This window comes from Macrosteles quadrilineatus, unplaced genomic scaffold (assembly GCF_028750875.1).
Source record: "Macrosteles quadrilineatus isolate MER2022 unplaced genomic scaffold, UCM_ALF_1.0 Scaffold_4__1_contigs__length_99947679, whole genome shotgun sequence".
In the NCBI taxonomy this organism is placed as follows: Eukaryota; Metazoa; Arthropoda; class Insecta; order Hemiptera; family Cicadellidae; genus Macrosteles; species Macrosteles quadrilineatus.
Genome location: NW_026542597.1, coordinates 2,585,793 through 2,604,602, shown reverse-complemented (window position 1 = coordinate 2,604,602; position 18,810 = coordinate 2,585,793). Strand labels below are relative to the sequence as shown.

The following is an 18,810-nucleotide window of genomic DNA, read 5'->3' as shown; positions in this document are numbered from 1 at the left end:
GTATAGTTGTCTGGTCATTGGCATAATTGATGTACATAACCGATTGACAATCTACACAACAACACCCGCCTAGACACGCAACTACTGTAGTTGTCAATGGAACGCTCATCTGACACGTATAGTTGTCTAGTTATTGGCATAATTGATGTACATAACCGATTGACAATCTACACAACAACACCCGCCTAGACACGCAACTACAGTAGTTGTCAATGGAATGTTCATCTGACACGTATAGTTGTCTAGTCATTGGCATAATTGATGTACATAACCGATTGACAATCTACACAACAACAACCACCTAGACACGCAACTACAGTAGTTGTCAATGGAATGTTCATCTGACACGTATAGTTGTCTAGTCATTGGCATAATTGATGTACATAACCGATTGACAATCTACACAACAACACCCGCCTAGACACGCAACTACAGTAGTTGTCAATGGAACGATCATCTGACACATATAGTTGTCTAGTCATTGGCATAATTGATGTATATAACCGATTGACAATATATACAACAACACCCGCCTAGACACGCAACTACTGTAGTTGTCAATGGAACGATCATCTGACACATATAGTTGTCTGGTCATAGGCATAATTGATGTACATAACCGATTGACAATATATACAGCAACACCGCCTACACACGCTACTACAGTAGTTGTCAATGGAACGCTCATCTGACACGTATAGTTGTCTAGTCATTGGCATAATTGATGTACATAACCGATTGACAATCTACACAACAACACCCACCTACACACGCAACTACTGTTGTTGTCAATGGAACGCTCATCTGAGACGTGTAGTTGTCTAGTCATTGGCATAGTTGATGTACATAACCGATTGACAATCTACACAACAACACCCGCCTAGACACGCAACTAGAGAAGTTGTCAATGGAACGCTCATCTGAGACGTGTAGTTGTCTAGTCATTGGCATAATTGATGTTCATAACCGATTGACAATCTACACAACAACACCCACCCGCCTACACACGCAACTACAATAGTTGTCAATGGAACGCTCATCTGACACGTATAGTAGTCTAGTCATTGGCATAATTGATGTACATAACCGATTGACAATCTACACAACAACACCCGCCTACACACGCAACTACTGTAGTTGTCAATGGAACGCTCATCTGACACGTATAGTTGTCTAGTCATTGGCATAATTGATGTACACAACCGATTGACAATCTACACAACAACACCCGCCTAGACACGCAACTACTGTAGTTGTCAATGGAACGCTCATCTGACACGTATAGTTGTCTGGTCATTGGCATAATTGATGTACATAACCGATTGACAATCTACACAACAACACCCGCCTAGACACGCAACTACTGTAGTTGTCAATGGAACGCTCATCTGACACGTATAGTTGTCTAGTTATTGGCATAATTGATGTACATAACCGATTGACAATCTACACAACAACACCCGCCTAGACACGCAACTACAGTAGTTGTCAATGGAATGTTCATCTGACACGTATAGTTGTCTAGTCATTGGCATAATTGATGTACATAACCGATTGACAATCTACACAACAACAACCACCTAGACACGCAACTACAGTAGTTGTCAATGGAATGTTCATCTGACACGTATAGTTGTCTAGTCATTGGCATAATTGATGTACATAACCGATTGACAATCTACACAACAACACCCGCCTAGACACGCAACTACAGTAGTTGTCAATGGAACGATCATCTGACACATATAGTTGTCTAGTCATTGGCATAATTGATGTACATAACCGATTGACAATATATACAACAACACCCGCCTAGACACGCAACTACTGTAGTTGTCAATGGAACGATCATCTGACACATATAGTTGTCTGGTCATAGGCATAATTGATGTACATAACCGATTGACAATATATACAGCAACACCGCCTACACACGCTACTACAGTAGTTGTCAATGGAACGCTCATCTGACACGTATAGTTGTCTAGTCATTGGCATAATTGATGTACATAACCGATTGACAATCTACACAACAACACCCACCTACACACGCAACTACTGTTGTTGTCAATGGAACGCTCATCTGAGACGTGTAGTTGTCTAGTCATTGGCATAGTTGATGTACATAACCGATTGACAATCTACACAACAACACCCGCCTAGACACGCAACTAGAGAAGTTGTCAATGGAACGCTCATCTGAGACGTGTAGTTGTCTAGTCATTGGCATAATTGATGTTCATAACCGATTGACAATCTACACAACAACACCCACCCGCCTACACACGCAACTATAATAGTTGTCAATGGAACGCTCATCTGACACGTATAGTAGTCTAGTCATTGGCATAATTGATGTACATAACCGATTGACAATCTACACAACAACACCCGCCTAGACACGCAACTAGAGAAGTTGTCAATGGAACGCTCATCTGACACGTATAGTTGTCTAGTCATTGGCATAATTAATGTACATAACCGATTGACAATCTACACAACAACACCCACCTAGACACGCAACTACGGTAGTTGTCAATGGAACGCTCATCTGACACGTATAGTTGTCTAGTCATTGGCATAATTGATGTACATAACCGATTGACAATCTACACAACACCCACCTAGACACGCAACTACGGTAGTTGGCAATGGAACGCTCATCTGACACGTATAGTTGTCTAGTCATTGGCATAATTAATGTACATAACCGATTGACAATCTACACAACAACACCCACCTAGACACGCAACTACAGTAGTTGTCAATGGAACTCTCTTCTGACACGTATAGTTGTCTAGTCATTGGCATAATTGATGTACATAACCGATTGACAATCTACACAACAACACCCGCCTAGACACGCAACTACAGTAGTTGTCAATGGAACTCTCTTCTGACACGTATAGTTGTCTAGTCATTGGCATAATTGATGTACATAACCGATTGACAATCTACACAACAACACCCGCCTAGACACGCAACTACAGTAGTTGTCAATGGAACGCTCATCTGACACGTATAGTTGTCTAGTCATTGGCATAATTGATGTACATAACCGATTGACAATCTACACAACAACAACCACCTACACACGCAACTACAGTAGTTGTCAATGGAACGTTCATCTGACACGTATAGTTGTCTAGTCATTGGCATAATTGATGTACATAACCGATTGACAATCTACACAACAACACCCACCTACACACGCAACTACAGTAGTTGTCAATGGAACGTTCATCTGACACGTATAGTTGTCTAGTCATTGGCATAATTGATGTACATAACCGATTGACAATCTACACAACTACACCCGCCTAGACACGCAACTACAGTAGTTGTCAATGGAACGCTCATCTGACAAGTATAGTTGTCTAGTCATTGGCATAATTGATGTACATAACCGATTGACAATCTACACAACAACAACCACCTACACACGCAACTACAGTAGTTGTCAATGGAACGCTCTTCTGACAAGTATAGTTGTCTAGTCATTGGCATAATTGATGTACATAACCGATTGACAATCTACACAACAACACCCGCCTAGACACGCAACTACAGTAGTTGTCAATGGAACGCTCATCTGACACGTATAGTTGTCTAGTCATTGGCATAATTGATGTACACAACCGATTGACAATCTACACAACAACACCCACCTAGACACGCAACTACTGTAGTTGTCAATGGAACGCTCGTCTGACACGTATAGTTGTCTAGTCATTGGCATAATTGATGTACATTAACCGATTGACAATCTGACAAATTGAAAAGTACTTTATTTAATCGTTCATCTGACATGTTTTATTACTGTTTATTACTGTAAAATTTATGAGAGCGTTTAATGAGCTGAATAGTATTTTAAACTTAAACCTTTTTCGCGGTAAAATTTGACTATCTGGCCCCGACACGGATATGAAATCACAAATTAATCTTATTGCTACCGATTAAAAGTGTAATCGTGTTAAAGTCATTGCAGCCAAGAATGCAAACAGTTCGTGAGTGTTTCATGACGACCTGACACACAGAGGCAAGTTTAGTTTGATGCGAAGAGCGAAGATAACCGTAGGAGATGTGTTGAACGTGAGATGGTCTCTTACTATCATCGCCTGATATTGTTTCTCGCTATGTGAAATTTTACGTCAATAATATATATCCTGTAAGCATAATAGACACACCACTCTCTTAGGGAATTTAATAACTATAAGATTAAAGATGTACATCCAATAACGTTTAAATCTCCACCTCCTTAACGGATGATTGATCCAAAACCTCCAATCATCAACACAATGGAGCTACTCACACTTAACATAAAACACACACATCATCTCATTCCATGCACCGAACAGCAGGCAATCATCAACAAACGACCGGTAATAAGAGCAGAACTAGATGGAGGTAGCATGCCGATGGGACGGGGACTGTTTGAATAATGCCAACCTGAGGAGGAGGTGTGCTAATGATACATCATTTTCAAACCGGTCCCTGAGGTCGTGATAAAGACCTAGAGGCTGTGGGACGTGAGGGACTAGAGCTGTAGAAACATTTGTACTGAGTGTATAACTGTACGGGTTGGGCATAACTGGGCAACTTTCCTCATGTAAGGGTATATTAATGCCGAAAACTTACCAAACTTTACATTTTTAGCCAAGCAGAGAGAGTGTCCTGTAGAAAGGATGAAATGCATTGCCCAAATGAGGTAGTCTTCTAACCTAACACCAAATTACCAATGGCTTCAACGGAGCCGAACAGTTGTCAAGTACACGTTTTCATTCGTAAACGTTGACCACATGCCCTAAGATAGCTAGGGTATGCAAAATTCATTTGTTAATTATATTCTTAAATATTCTTTAGAATGTATGAATGTCAGATACTGTCACACTACCATTTACTGTTCACCTACGCAGTCAATCTAATCATGTTTTACTCGGTATTACGTCATATACTTGTATACTTTACTAAGAGGAAGGCTGGCATCAAGATCAATACATTTCTGCAATGGCGTATGAGTCGCGAACCAATAATATCAGTGTAACATCCAGTATGTATCATTTCAGACTGACTCGCGTGTTTAGGATTTCATGATTCAATTTCATCTGGTCGCAGAATTGTTATTTTACTGACTAACTGGTAACATACTTTTAATTAGTAACTTGTAGTTCATCGTGCTTGAAAACTAACCAGTTATACAACAAAACTAGGTATTTTCAGGAGTCTACGTATATTTTTAGAAGTACCGTATCAGCACCTCTACAAGACGTAATAATACTAATTATCATTACAAAAATATTATGTCTAGTAACAATTACTGATCATACGTTTCAACTCTTACTACTTTGCTGTGTAGAATATTACAGCATTTCACCCTGCTTTACCCTCCACTACTCGATCAAAGTAAGCTTATGAAAATTTGAACATTAAACAGAGATTCAAAAAAGCCTGAAAATGCTCAATACACAACTACCTGTCAAGGCACGTTACTAATCTTTCCCATCTTCCTTTTCGCGCTTTCTCCCATAACCGAACGAAAGTACAATTTGTTAACCAACGTTGTTTCCTTGTTGTCGAGGCTAAGTTGGAATAATTGTCGCGATTTTTCAACAGCGCAACCTCTGGGGATCAATTTTCTCCTTGGTCACCTTGGCAAGGAGAAACTTAAGTGTAAGTGTGTCTGTGATGAAAACAAACGTCAAATACAGTACTGTATAACAATTCGAGTGTGGAATCACAAGTTTTGGCAACTTTCCGATTTTTGTGTCTTCGTAAATAATTTACATAATTAAGTATTGTTATTTTTGTTCTACGGCTTTTAATGAAAGGGGTATTCAAATAGAGAGGAATTTGTTTTATAATCAAAGACACCAATCAGTTTTCTTTTTCTGGACGCTAACCGCCGGGATATGTCTTGAAGCACCGTATTTCAGCTGACTATAGCTAAAAGCCATTTTGATCTCTGACCTCTAGAACCAAAGTCCAATAGAAGATAAGTCCATAGGATAATTACAACCTACTATATAGACCAACCGCGCATTTATTACCTCAATAAATCAACCCTTAAAATTGAAAACTATGCAGCCTAAACCTATAATGACTACCTATAATGTAACCTATAATGGTAACCTATGATGACTACATTATAAAGACGTATACCATGTTCATCTGATGACGGAGAGACAAAATGTTTACAATCTCATTAGTTTGAACATCACAGTTCGCGCGAGTGTTTTCTGTTGTGAAAAGCGTGACAAATGTACGCCAATCTCGTTAACTGGATCATCAGGCCTTGTTTCACTGATACGACCAAATGAATACTGATGTAGTTTTAACCCGCGTTGCAAACATTGAAATTGACGAGTCTGCCTAGCTTTGAGTTGGTGCTGGTAATTGAACTGATTCAGCATTGCTTAATTAAAATATCTCACTCTGTGCACAATTTACCTTAAAAACTGCGAACTCCAATGAGAAACGAGTGTGTAATCCAGCTGAAACAAAATATCAACATTAAAACTCCACAATAATCCTTCTGGGGCAAGTAAGATTAGCTAACGAAAATGTATTTAAAATGTGTATACGGTATAATTTTAGAATTCAGCAGTAAATAAATATTGAATACACTTATCTTGAGTTGATCCACTTCATCTAATTCGTAGGATGGCTCAAATTTTAGCCAACCCAATATAATAATTTGTATTCATTCGAAATTGTACTTATCTTCTTCATTTACTTTGTCATAGGTAATTGTTGTAAGGGAACAGCCCAAATCTCTGTTACTATCTAAAGGCGCCAATGTTACTATCATTTCGTTGGATGATATACTGTAATTAATAATAGCCTAATGACAGAGGTAACCTAGAATCGATGTTACTTAGAATCGAGTTCAAAATGGAGTAAAAAATGGTAAATAGCTTAAATAGAGTTTTCCGTTAGTAAATAAATAAATAAATCGAACCTGGGACCTGATTTGAAAGTGAACACTATCAACCGTTTGACTACTCTGACAATCACTTGACTAGTCAAGAAAAAAAGGAGTGTTCACCACTGAATTGTGAATATGCTGCTCATCGCACCTGATTCTCACAGCTTGCCTCAAAATATCAAGGTAAACAACAATAAACTAATATTACATTTTCTTCTCGATAAAACTTTCACGGAACACCAATCAGTCGCGAACATATTTATAATCAAAATGGAGGTTCGCCGCAGCGTGTTCAAATTTGATTCAAAGATTGATTCAAAATTGAAAAACTAATTTTTGCAAGTGAATTATCCTGAACGGACGGTCGCATAGTGTAATGTAGAGTGGACCACCAAGCCAGTAGAAGCCAGCTCGGCTTGTAGTTTCCACAGGCCGTGCCAGCGCCAGCCCATCGTCACCCGCGGCACGTCCACCGTGGAGGAATAAATCAGTCTGGAGTCAAGAGTCTACCGAGAATGTGATTACTGGATTGCATGCAAATAGCGGGACTCCGCCACCGTGGGGACGATAAAATGCCCCAGGAATGATAGAAAACTGTTTGGCAAAACAGTACATACAGAGTTGAAGCTCTGACATTTGGACAAGATTGGCAAATCTTGAACCGCTGTTAATTAATTAGAGGTTTCGCTTGAACTTAATTTGTAGGATTAAGGTTACAAGATATGTTGGGAGGAACTGATAAAATAGCATGACGATCTCTTGTGAATAGGTTGTTTCATAATCTTTCATAATTACGGTAATTTAATTTCTTAAATGCTAATATTCTAAAAAGAAAATTTATCAGACAACATGGTTTTAAATTCAATTTGGTATGCAATTGTGAATTGCTGTAAATGATCAATTTACAGTGCTGCTACAGCATGGACAGTTTATATTTAGAGTTAATTTGTAAATTGTGTATATTTTTAAGGGTTTTGTATTCCTTAATATTTAAACTAACAGCATTCACTCTAAAAAATCGTCAGAGATTAGGGTATAAAAAGCAGCCATCGCATACTAAAGCACAGAGTGAGAATCTTTATAGATTTCATGACAGGATGTCTTTCAACGACAAATTTACCCGAAAATATACTTGGTGTAATAAACAACGCGTAGCGAAGTTCCAAAGAATGATTCATTGCGGTCCGTGATAACGCCAAGTCATAAATAAACTCCAACGACGGACAAAAAGTTGGCCGAGACTTCCACCTCCACCCCTAGACGAGCAGCACGCAACCACAAGCCTATAGTCTGTTCTATCTGAGGAGGGGTGTGACGTCAGCATCCTATAGCACATAGTCTGTGCCTATAGCACAGAAAACTATAGTCTGCTCCAACTGAGGAGGTTTAGGACGTCAGCCGCCTAATGTCTTTGCAATTTTAGGTGCGTGACGTCAGCCTCCTATAGCACAGAAAACTATAGTCTGCTCCAACTGAGGAGGTTTAGGACGTCAGCCACCTAATGTCTTTGCAATTTTAGGTGCGTGACGTCAGCCTCCTATAGCACAGAAAACTATAGTCTGCTCCAACTGAGGAGGTTTAGGACGTCAGCCACCTAATGTCTTTGCAATTTTAGGTGCGTGACGTCAGCCTCCTATAGCACAGAAAACTATAGTCTGCTCCAACTGAGGATGTTTAGGACGTCAGCCACCTATAGTCTGTGCAATGAGGAGGTTTATGACGTCAGCCGCGTATTGTCTTTGCAATTTTAGGTGCGTGACGTCAGCCTCCTATAGCACATAGTCTGTGCCTATAGCACAGAATACTATAGTCTGCTCCAACTGAGGAGGTTTATGACGTCAGCCGCCTATTGTCTGTGCAATTTGAGGAGTGTGACGTCAATCGCATATAGATTGTGCAATCTATGGTGTACGGATTTTGACATCAGTCGCCTATATATGTGTGATCTAAGGTGGCGTGTGGACCAAACGTCAGAGATAGGACGAAATAGATAGGACTAACTAAACAGTACACAGAAACAAAAGTAAAATATTCGTACATACACTCTCAAATTGCGCGGCCTATTGCATCAGGTAATAACAGTTTCTGCAGCTGTAGGATAATAACAGCCATAAATGCAACAGCTGCATGGCTATTATTGTTGCACCGACCAGTAATGGAACTGGAATAGTTAATATTTATGCTTTCCCTCCGTCTCATAGGAAGTTAAAGAGACCCTAAACGTATATGAGATTCCATATATTTTGATGGAATGTTTTTAAGATTATGATTCATATTATATAGTGATGTCGACTTCAAAGTAGTTAGCCTTTACCCAGAAAATCATACTAGACATATAATATCTCTATCAATCAGATCAAACTGTCGCAACTAGGCTTCGTGATAATTGTCACAGCAAGATGTGGAAACCAACCAATAAGGCTTGAGAAAACAATTGAAATACTGTAGTAAATCCGTTTGCAACTATAACGATAAACACAGATATAAAAACAAGACAACCACAGCAAGATAATTAAAAAATCAAATAAATACAGTACAGATTGCGGGTGTTGTGGGACTATATCAAGTGAGACGTGGAGAGGGTTGGAGCTACAGAAGATGATCGAGGACAGGTCAAAGGAATAGTTTTTATGGTACAGCGAAATATCACCTTATACAATATGGCACTGGGAGAGAGTGAGTGAGAATAAAATGGTCAGTTCTGTAGGCCTATCAACTGTTGCAGTGGAGTTATTGTACCAAAATCGACGGAAACTAATCGCTTGAATGGTTTGGAGAAAGCAAGGCAATGCATCTCCAACTGCATTCTGCGGTCCATGATGTGCAGTTTAGCCAATCGACGAGAAGAATCCCAACACAACTCAACTGAACTTTCACTGACGATACACGATGTTTTCGTGGAATACATAATCAGCTCTCGGATCAAAATGTGTAAATTGAATATGAAATTCAAAATAGTTAACCATACATTATGCTAGGTGACTTGGAGGAATAGAAAATGGCATATGGAAGGTTATAACATGTTCACCAATGTTAAACTAGGGTTGTGTCGCCTCAATTAGGACCAAGGCACCAAGATCACGGGTAATTCAAATTTTAAAGACCGCTCTTGAGGAACCTGATCAGACAAAATTGCTTCTGCTTGAAATTTAGACGCAAACGATTGGCTTACGAGGCATCTCTTTAAGGGTATACGTTTTTAAAACAAGATCTAGGTAGGTATGAAATACGTCTACAGACACAATACACTCTTCAAATTCGGCTATCCACTTTCATAATCTCCGAGGTTATATTTTCATGACAACCCTACTAGAACATCACTTTCCTTCCTCCCAATTAGGCCCGAGTTGCAACATATCGTCGGACAAAACGAAAGTCAGCGCGTGCGTTGCTTGAGCGTGAAGAGCCCACTTTTCCTCTCGGTACGTAACGATCCCTCCTCACTGTCGTGCAGCCCGTATATCACCATTACCATTACTAGCGCCATTACCGCCGCCACAGCTGATACGCGTAATTAATCCACAGTAAACTTTCCGTTACGTACACAACGTGGAGAGTGAAAGAGATTTTCTTGTCAACATATTGAAGAGGTCAAACACAACAGCTTTGCTTACCCTCTTTACATAATTTTTGTCCCACATTTACATCCAATGAGACTCCTCAATGATATACGAACAAAACATAAATTCTTCGAACTTAGGTACTCTTTATTTGATGGTTGATCTCAAAATCGGCATTAGCCAAAAATCCTAAATAGGGCGATGGACAATCTCACAATATGGTGGGGTGAAGGGAGCACAATAAAATCGAATCATAGAAGTATACTGTATTTCATTTCACCTTACCATTGTGTTTAGTTCATAGAATGTCCAAAAAAGTGTTTTTAACACGTGTGTTTTTAACTCGAGTCACGACGCGTACTACAAAAGCTATTGGTCTTCTGAATCTGATCATACCTACCGTGATCCTATACTCAAAGTCGAATGATTGACGAAATGTACTATCAAAAGCTATTTATAAACAATTGCTAATCATTTACTTTAAGATTAACTAGTTACATAGTAACTTTGTCTCTAATATTTTAACCATACAAGAACGCATCTCGTTTTGACTTGAGAATTTTCACTGTCACCACCAAATTCACCGGCACCCCCAGGAAGCAATTTCCAAAATCATTGAGGCGGGCTTATAAGTCCCGTTGTGTCCGGTCGAAGGTGGCAGGTGGAAGGACTGGTTGTCTGGTTGACTGGTTGGCCCACTGACGACTGGTTCTGGCTGAGGTTGTGGTTCAACGGCCTTCCTTGCCACCAGAAACTCGCCAGCAAGGTCAATCACACTGATCTTGAAACATCAAGAGTTGCCTCAGCTCCCAGCATCGGGATCCAGTGTTTTTCCACCAGGAGATCAACGCTTGAAGTATAGATATATCGGCTGTGTGTTGGTAAATATCATTGCGCAATGTGTTGCAATATTTTAGACATGGTTCTGGAGATATACTATTTAATGAATTAAACAAGTCCTTTCCCATTACGATTTGAAAAATAAGATTACGCGAAGTTTCGGAGCAGTATATGGAATCTGACTCCGTCCTCAGGTGAGAAGTACATCCTTAAAAGATTAGCTCGAACCCCCAGCACAAGATGGAATATCTCAAAAGTATAATCACACAAGATACTGTATAGTAGTACAATGAACAAAAAATGAAAGATACAATTAACTGTCAGTACAAGTGGGAGTAGGAAAACGCAATAGTTACGTCTGCATAAGATAGTTCCCTTTAATTACATAAACTCAACCGCACCAAAAATAAACTGCAAACCACACATAATGGGTATATTTGTATTAGAAGATATATTTGTTGTTCACAACGTAGTTGAAGATACAAACATAATGTTTTAAAAGCTGGCGAAACCGTATTACTGTGTATATTATACGTATTTTCAAGTCATGGAATTACCAATGAATAAATTAAACTATTTAAGTAATTTATTTTGCAAAACATACAAATTGATTTGACAACCAGCTTGTGTCAGATAACCATTGGCATTTTAAAACTAGAAATTAGATACTGTAATTGTAAACTTTGTATTTGTTATTTTATCACACGTTTCCCTGTTATTCTGTGCCACCTGAGTAAAATCGTAACGACGAACTTACCAGAAATTGATTTTTATTGCTTCAGTGCTAACGGGCGTTATTGTTATTTAATCAACGTCCATTTTTTACTGAGGTACCAATTAAAAGTTTTCCTAGTAAATGCAATCTTACCAGTAGTTTGAACTTACGACGTTTTTAATTCCATGCAAAATCGCTAGGATTAAATTTCAATTTCCGTAGTTTGAGTGCTCACATGCTTTTCATTTAGTTACTCAATCAACGCCCGATAAATTGTCTTCAAACAACCTAAACCAATACAACAATGATCTTACCTTACCCAACGTTGTGCGCCCAACAAACTGAATCCTTCAACCCAATCACATGACGTCCAAACATAAACTTCATTTTCATTATGAAAACTGACCACACCCTTATTATTATTTCAGCATGTATAATTAGGTGATATGAGATTGCATGTTTGTCGCCAACGCCAAGGAATGGCGAATGGCGTGAACACCTCAAGGTCGGCGTCACAGCCACTGGTACATTGATCCACAACAATGCAAGCCCTGCCAATACAGTGGAACTCTGCCACTCTTTGAATGCCATTGGATTTCTGACAAGCTATTGTAAAAATTCTCAAAATACGTCCTGTTCCTCACCAAAGGCTGCAGCCACTAGGCTAGACAAACTTGTACAGTTCAATTAGGAAAATACGCCAATTATCAAGAAAATGGATATTAAAATAATTAGTTCAAGAAGATATTAAAAGGAAAAGAGCTTAACAAAAAAAATCAGGTAAAACTGTATGAAAGACATAGGTAACGTACATGAAACTACAAATATAGTCATGTCACGCTTGTCTAAATTTTGTAGAGTCTCCTAAAAAGTTGCAAAAAATGGTATAAGAACTGCCATTGCAAAATATAATATACTTACTTTCGAAAACCGTAGTTATTCAACCTACCCAACATAACCAATTTCACACGTTGTCATTTATTCTAATCTTAAATCGATCGTTTTAAATCTTCGATACACAAATTCTGTCAACGACAAATTGTCAAATCCTTGAGTGATGTCTATTGACGTTCGTCATTGCCAATCGTATTAACTTACATCCACGAATATTTAGTAAAAAGTTGCCGTTAGCGTTTGAAAAAAAAATCACAAATGAAATTGAGCCAACGCGATCACGATAGAATGAGGAGGGTAATATCGTACGCACAAGATATTTATCTACTGAAGGTGCATCCGGCGGTATCTCGGGCACCGTGCGGCGAATTCGCCGCACGGCTCGTGCCGGACATAGTGTGAAAGGACTCATAGCCCTACGCCGGATCCGGCGGGCGCCGCGTCGTGTGAAAGAGGCGTTAACTAGAAACACATTGCAATACCTAATTTTCGGGGAAGTCTAGTAGTAGAGCACGGGACTACGGTCCCTAACGTCCCGGGTTCAAATCCCACTAAATCACCAATAGATTTTATATTAGTGATAATGCCGACTTGTTTTTCACGTTACTTCAAGCTAACCCCTAGACTAGCCTGGAGTAACGTGGAAAACAATCCTAGGCTTGTGCCTTGGGACGGAAAGCCCAATTTTTCAAACTTTCCAACTTTCCCAAGGGTGCACACATGCAAGGGTGAGCAGTTTAGTTTTGGACTCTATACTAGGGATTTTCATTTAGAAGACTTCCATAAATAGGTGTAATTTACGAGCCAATCCTTCCGTGACCATAATCCAACTTGTATTTGTTCCACACTATCGCGATGATAAGGGGTTTCTCATGAGAATCAAATGCTAGAAGACAACAGTAATTGTAGACAAGGCAAGAAAGGTGACATCTACAGGGTCATCGTCCGTCCTGTACGTGTCCTTGCAACTACTAGACATTTTACATTTAGTTGGCAGATGTCTGGGGAAATACTGTGTGTAGTTGGTTTAGTTGGCAGTTAAAAGGCAGCAGTTGTAGACAAGGCAAGAGGTGAGCAACAGGGTCATCGTCCGTCCTGTACGTGTCCTTGCAACTACTAGACATTCTACATTTAGTTGGCAGATGTCTGGGGAATTACTCTGTGTAGTTGGTTTAGTTGGCAGTTAAAAGGCAGCGGTTGTTGTAGACAAGGCAAGAGGTGAGCAACAGGGTCATCGTCCGTCCTGTACGTGTCCTTGCAACTACTAGACATTCTACATTTAGTTGGCAGATGTCTGGGGAAATACAGTTAGTAGTTGGTTTGGTTGGCAGTTAAAAGGCAGCGGCTATTGTAGACAAGGCAAGAGGTGAGAAACAGGGTCATCGTCCGTCCTGTACGTGTCCTTGCAACTACTAGATATTCTACATTTAGTTGGCAGATGTCTGGGGAAATACAGTTAGTAGTTGGTTTAGTTGGCAGTAAAAAGGCAGCGGTTGTTGTAGACAAGGCAAGAGTGAGCAACAGGGTCATCGTCCGTCCTGTACGTGTCCTTGCAACTACTAGACATTCTACATTTAGTTGGCAGATGTCTGGGGAAATACAGTACTGTAAATCGTTAGTAGCACGGTCTGGCTGCAATAGGTAATCCAGAATGAGAGATAGTAGCACCGGTAATTGATGGTTTTGCTGCTGTCTGATGAACAAGGTTTTAGGCACCTGTGTTTTTAATTAAATTCCGTCCATTTGTGTGCATAAATTCTGTTGCTTACGATAAAATTGGAAGAAATTTTATTCTGCTCTGAACAAATTACCAAATTATAGTTTGGAGAAATAAGAGGTGTATTATTTTGTACATAGTGGTACATGGGCATTCCTAATAATGAAACATCTATAAAATCCAATGTATGTTTGTTTGTATGTATGTTTGTTTGTTTGTCCTTTATGGACTCCGAAACCGCTCGACAGATTGTAATGAAACTTTCAGGCATTATTAAGCATTATTCAATGATGGTTTGTGTGAAGTTTGGTGCAGATCCGTCAAAAGGGCTCCGCCCCAGTGGCTCTCTGGCAGTTGAACTAAGCAATTTTATTCTGTGATGTTCAATAGCATTAAAAAGTTAATAAGTTTACCAACAGGGTGCAGCACGATTATTTTTTTATTTATGACAACAGCTAATTTGAAACCAAAAGGTGAGTGAGCGTAGCGAACGAACTTCAACCTGGAGGCGAGTTAGCGTAGCGAACGAGCTAACCTGATGGGGAGTGAGCGCAGCGAACGAGCTCCAACCTAAAGGTGAGTGAGCGTAGCGAAAGAACTTCAACCAGGATCTTGAAAATGAACAAGCATTTGACATAAAACCACATTAGGACAGGACGACGTCTGTCGGGCCAGCTAGTAAGGGTATAAAAAGGTAACTACAGTAGGCTACACAGGCCAACAAGAATGAAAAACAATAAAAGTTCGCCTCATGTCCAAACAATAAACGGAAACCGTTAGTTGTAAAATGTCACTACGCTCTTTAACCGTCATATATAATTGTTGTATAACTGTAAACACAGAAAACAATGTCCTGTAGTTACAAATCGCAGCACCTACGCCTCAATTTCTTTGTTTAGCACGGACTTTACTAGTCATCTCCGTCCAACCCGTTAGCACAACTGTACAATACTTTAGGGAATTATAAACATGAATAAAACGATACAATAACCCTCGAGTTGCACAATAGTCTAATCATCTCAAACTTCGATGCACTTTGGTATATTTTAAACAAGTGAGTGTAATAAGGTCTTGTGAGATCTAATAGTGTTTCTGCAAAACCTAGCTAGCAAATTATTCTTGGCATTATATTTACAGTTAGTGAAGCAAGGCCAGTCTAGGTACTTTTCCATAGTAAACACAATTGTATCACTAACAAATATTTTTTCCTACAGTTACCTAACAATGTACATGTTCTCTCACTGATTTGAGAAAGCAAAGTGGCCAATTCGCTCATCAGTGAGACAATTTTAACATTGTCTCACTCCAGATTTGCAACGTGAAGGCACGAAATAGTGAGCGCGTAACATGCAGACAAGGTCGTATGCACGCAAAATACGTTGGCAGCACTGGCTGTAAATCAGCTGGTCAGCTGTTGTACTGTTGTATCATTAAATGTCATATTAAAAGTTAACTTCTGTGTAAAAATATGTTACGTTTCTTTACCAATTTATATGTTTTATGGTACAGTAACTGTAGAAAAAATATAATGTGCAGCTCGAGTGCAAAGTGTAATTGCCTCGTGAGTAAGTATTTCTCTCGAGTGAGTCAATTGCTCACTTTGCTCACTAGTTGCACAAATAACTATAGCCTTGTTAAACAAGAAATGTGTTAAAAAGTCATGTAAGGAATATCTGGTCTGAAAACGTATATGGCTAAGATTTTACTATAGCGAGATTTTATTCGTTGTTACCCGACAAACTTTTATAATTGTTAAAATTGGGAAGAAGGAATTCTCATGGCATAGTGTAAACACATAGAGTAAGCTCGGCGAGTATTTCTTTAGCAATGTTTATTCATATAGATTTATCAGAATTTATTATTTAACAAATCTAAATAGTGCTACAATAATGTGGGAACAATAGGGGATTTTTCCTGTGATTCATTTCCTTTTTAGCACAGTGCGGCTTGGTGATAAGTTTTTTTCCAACCATCGTTTATCAACAAAATTATAAACATCTTCAAATGTGAGAATGGATTTTACAAAACAAATTGTAGGATATCATACTATGTTTATTATCAATCACGCCCTAATTACTGTTTGAATTGGACTCAAATTTGACACGATAGCTCATATTCCCCATTAATAATTTTTTCTCTAACGAAGTGCACATTCATTGTTTATCAACAAATAGTGTAAACAGGGATTAAATCCCAGATGTGGGATAAGAAGGGATTTTCACACCCAAGTGTGGGATATCTTGCTTGGGGACAGAGTCGCAGTCACGTAGCATTCAGCATTTCGTGGCGGATTAGTAAGGAATTTCTAAGTGCCATAAAATACCTCCGCGACTCCAGTATTACCTCAGTGCTCGCATACAAATTGGCTCATACATATTGGATGTAATTATATGCGTTCATTTAAGAATTCCTAATTATAAAAGTTCCTTGAAAGTTTATTTCCAACGCTTCTCGTTGGAATTCACCTTGAAGTTGGGTGATGATAAAATTGTTATGTTTTTTGTGCAGTTGTAGTAGTAGGAGAGTACCGTAAAGAAATAAGTACCTACAATAGAGAAAATATTCCGAAAGCATAGTACAGTACTCCACTTAGAGGAGCGAATCATCTTGAAATGAATAATGAAAAAAAAATGAAATGAAAATGCTTCTTTATCGTGGCGAACTTAGGACCTCATGGCCCTTTCTTACAGTTAACCTCTAAAAAACTAATAATAACAACGAAACAATAACAAAAAATACAATAAAGTTTGTAACATAACTAGTAATAAAATAGCATAAATCTATTCATCTTCCCTAACATACAATCACACACAAATACACCCTCTCCTCTTGGAGTCTTGAGTGATATTAGTTACACATTTTATAAGTCAGTTTTGTCGTTGTCTATAATAATAAATCTGTTTAGATACTTGGCCATTGACTTGGTGTACAACTCCACGTAGCTTATTAAAGGCTGAATTAAGGCATTCAAATAACTCTTATTAGCAAAACCAGAAGGGAAGTTAACAAGAATACGGTTTAAAAGCCAACAAAGCACCTAATTAATGTTAATAAAATCCGCTTAAACATTACCTATTCCGTCACTAAATTTACAAAGTGTGCTAAAAATAACAAACGATTGAAAAATTGACGTTGACAAGGTCAACCTTTCCATGGACGATAGTCCCTAAATACCAAATTACGCTGCAGATTATAGGCAAAATAAAACTTGAAATGAGGCCCGTCAAAATATCCGTGACTGAAGGTTGGACAGGTACAAATAACCGGAACTGTGCGATCACGGCATCTCCAACACGGGGCAAAAATATCTCAGTTGGGCTAGGATTATTTCGGTACCACACACAGAAAGTTAAATAACACCTAGACTTGCATACAGGAAAAAAATAAACATATGTAAATACCTAAAGTAAAATGCGCCTTCCAACACGTATATAGATATAAATATACTTTAGGCTAGACCTAGTGGTTACGGCAATATCACTTAGATAAAATCCATTGGTGATTTGGCGGGGTTTGGACCCGGGACACCAGGAACCGGAGTCCCGCACTCTAACCACTAGACCAGCTCGCTCCCCAATTTGTGAGGCTAGATGCAACAAAAATGCAATATCTTAAATGCACTTGTATGCAAAAGGTAAGTTATTCAGCCTAATAAAAACATGTAAGAAAAGCGGAGGAATACAGTTAACGAACACATTACACAACATTAACTACTCTAGGTATATTTAAATGTCTGTGTACAACTATATAGGTGGGTAAGAACACGAAGTGGGTAATGGAGGGGAAAATAAATATGCATGAAGGCTAGACACGCGCAGCGGCGACAGCAGACAACTTAGCACAAGGTAGCGTATAGCGTATAGCGTACGTGTGTTTAGGATAGGGAGTCATGTGGAAGCTACGTGTTTAGTCGTCAAGCAAAACACATTGAATAGGTTTACTGAAATGACAGATCAGCTTACTGTACGATTCAAAGACAAGACCAGAAAACACATGATTATACAAACCAACAGCGGATTCGATGTTGAAGTTGTGTTTTGAGTAATTACAATCAAACCACTCGAGCAAAAATTTAGCCTAAAATAAAGAAGCTAACTATGCCAAATTTACTATCAGCTAAACATGTACGCCGAAAAGAGAATACATAGTATACTGGTGT

The 18,810-nt window shown here is 38.9% G+C and overlaps 1 protein-coding gene across 2 annotated transcripts in view; it reads right to left on the bottom strand.

The window, feature by feature from the left end:
* LOC128991439 (beta-1,4-glucuronyltransferase 1-like) overlaps positions 1–18,810 on the bottom strand; it is a 169,666-nt gene that overhangs the window by 104,248 nt on the left and 46,608 nt on the right. For both annotated transcript variants that reach the window (XM_054414310.1, XM_054414312.1), the window contains exon 2: positions 6,448–6,491. The gene's annotated coding sequence lies outside the window, so the exon portion shown is untranslated. The remainder of the gene's footprint in view (positions 1–6,447; positions 6,492–18,810) is intronic.